Genomic DNA, 3,060 nt, shown 5'->3' with positions numbered 1-3,060 from the left:
CTAAATCCCCAGCCCTTCTTTTCTTTTTGAGACAGGGTTTCACTATGCAGTAACCCACACTGGCCTCGAACTCAGAGCAATCCTCCTGCCTCAGCCTCCTGAGTGCTGGGATTCCAAGTGTGCACCACCACACCCAGCCTTAACTGTATACTTTTGATCATACCATTTCTGCCTTTGAGCCTGGCCTCCTAAGGAGTACTGAAAGTTCTGATCCTGTAGGCCAAAATAAATCTCTCCTCTTTTAAGCTGATGTGTCACATATTTTGTCCCAGCAAAGGGAAATTAACTAAGAAGATCATCCAATTGTCCCTGTGCCGAGGTTGTTCAGTTTTACATTGTCGGTAAGTGCTCCATCCACTGCCACGCAGTGAAGAGACCGAGAGTAGATTACTTCAGTGAAAGCAGCTGTGTGCCTGAAAATGTGCCGAAGAGCTCAAGGAAATAAGCACGTTTCTACACATATATTTTATATGCAAAACCTGGGTCCCATAACACAAAATGCTTAAAAAAAAACTAGCAAAAATCCATAAGTTCATACAAAACAACTCTGCAGGGTGATTTCAGGTGGAGCTTGGCCTCTGTTTCCCTGTGCCTGAGACGAGGGAGACAGACAGAATGCCTGAGTGCTGTGTGATACGGTTGTGGTGTGCAGAGTCCGTAGAGGGGTGGCCGGGAGGGCCCGGCAGGGGCTGTGGGAGGGGCGAGGCAGGACCACTCTTCACTGTCAGGGAGGGCGGGAGACCCAGGAGCCCCACGCCAGAGTCCACACTTTGTCTTGGGCCCCTCTGTTGGTTTTGGCACCTATACTGATTGTGGACTGATGTGATCTTCATTTTATTATTCTGCATATTAAAATGCTAAATTTCTAACGTGTGGCCCACATTTCTCCTTATTTCAGTGAAAAGTCAATGAAACCGAACATTTGCACCACTTAAAACTTTTTCATTATGTTATTAGGCTCAGTGAATTTCTGAAAGGTACCAGTGAATTTTTCAAGCTCTAATGGAAAAGTTTCCATGTGTTAATTGGTGACGTTAACACTATATTTGTAGAACAGAGTGAATTATAGAGCAAGAAGGTTATTAATAGTCATTAAATTTAATTATATTCTACATCAGATTTCAACATTCATTAGAAATAATAACTCTATAGCCATTTAGAGTATTCTGTAAAAACCTGCCATGTGCCTTGTTTCTTTCAATATACATTACTAAATATTTTAATAATTCTAAAAGAAATGAAAGCAATATTTGATTCTACTAAGTTATACTCTGGGTCTCTCCTCTTACTAGATGTTTTTGGTTCACTGCTGACTTCAAAGAATAGGTGATACATCAATGTTAGACACGCGTTAACTGATTATATAATTCTTATATTTTCAGGTATGAATTAGTGTGAACACAGACTTCGCCACACGTGGCAAAGTCCTAACAGAAGTGTGTTTTGGAAAAGACAATTATTTTTTTCTTCCCCCCCCAGTTGCCCATGGCAGTATGGTACATGCATCACTTCACAGAGTACCACACAAGTCTGTTCCTTGTGCCTTGTACCCCCTTACACCACGTCAACGGCACCCATGCCCAGACCTTCTGAGTGTTGCCTGCATTGTCCCCAGGGGGGGAAGGATGACTGGAGTACTAGTTTCACACTGAAAAATCATGCAGAAAAGAGAAGTCTGCTGTCTCACTCAAGCCTTAGAGAAAATTCTACTTACCTTGTATACGTGCATTTCTGAACACTTATTTTAAGTGGAAGATGAGATAGGTTGACCAGTGCAGACCCACCAGTGCTATGACCCCAGTTAAAGCCCAACTAAACCACGTTGGAAGGGTACTAGGAAGAGGAAATTGTTTGGTAAAGAGTGTTTTTGCCGGATGAAAAGAGAAACTGATACTAGAAGGAAAACACTTACACTGAAAGTTATTACTATGATGAGTCTCCATGCCAAAATTTCTGTACTGTAGATGAAATTTCTCATATCTTACCTTTCATCAGAGGTTAAATATTTTCCTTTTTTTTAAAGCAAAAGAAGTGTCAGATGAAAAATATCATCTGAAATCATTGAGACATTTTAAAGAGAGTAGCGTAACATAACAGTCTTTTAAAAGGTGGAGATTACATCTTGGATTCATTTGGGGGATTACTTCTAGGGTTGGTAAGCGGGTGACCTGACTGCCCTTAATTATCCAGAGAGGGGTGGGAGGTGAGGGTGCTCATGTATTTAAAAAAATCCTTTACCCTGGAGGTAAAGTGTGAGAAGCAGATGTGATCCTCTTGAGCCAGTTTTGATTCAATTGTCTAAGAAGATCTCTTCTCTGGGGGGTGGGTAGAACCTGAAAGCCCATTCTCATGAGCTGGACTCCTGGGAGCTGTGTGTGTGACATTTTCATCGATGTTAGCACTACAGGAAAGGTGTGATCATCTCTGAGGGAATCCCGGAAATCTGAGCAGGACCTGTGAGGGTTTGTATTACAAAACACAAGAGCCTGCCTGCAAAAACACCCAGTCTTTGAAAGTGACAGTGTGCGTGGCAAAATCAGCTGGATTCAGTTCTTTCTGCCTGATGCATAGGAATTGTCCCCAAAGGCCCTAGTTATGAAGGGTAGAGCATTATTGCCTGGCTGCTCCTCTATCCTGAGGCCCCCTGGGCAGGGGTCACCTGTCGCTGCCCGAGCTGTCAGGGGAAGGAAGTGGTGATGGAGGGGCGGTCACTGGAATGTGGTCCACTGCGGATGAGCAGATCTTTACCTTTGTTGAAACTTGGCCATCACAGTGCTGAGGAACTCCTGTCAGCACAGCCTGTTTATTGATGAGTATGTTGGTTTGGGGGATATTTTTGCAAGGGGAAACAATATATAATACAGGACACATATTTTATAAGGTTATTTATAATAGTCACCCAAAGAATGATATACAAAAGGATGCAGGAAATCTGTCCACACACTAAGACCAAGGAATCCAGCTGAGGGCCTGGATCCCACAACAATATCTCACATGAGTTGAGCTGAATCCTCAGAGCTCACAATGCCTCCCGCGAATCCAACTGGAGGCCCAGAGCCC

This window comes from Chinchilla lanigera, unplaced genomic scaffold (genome assembly GCF_000276665.1).
Source record: "Chinchilla lanigera isolate Chin_1 unplaced genomic scaffold, ChiLan1.0 scaffold00035, whole genome shotgun sequence".
Classification (NCBI taxonomy): Eukaryota; Metazoa; Chordata; class Mammalia; order Rodentia; family Chinchillidae; genus Chinchilla; species Chinchilla lanigera.
The sequence above is the reverse complement of the archived record's forward strand: the minus strand, read 5'-3'. Positions refer to the sequence as shown.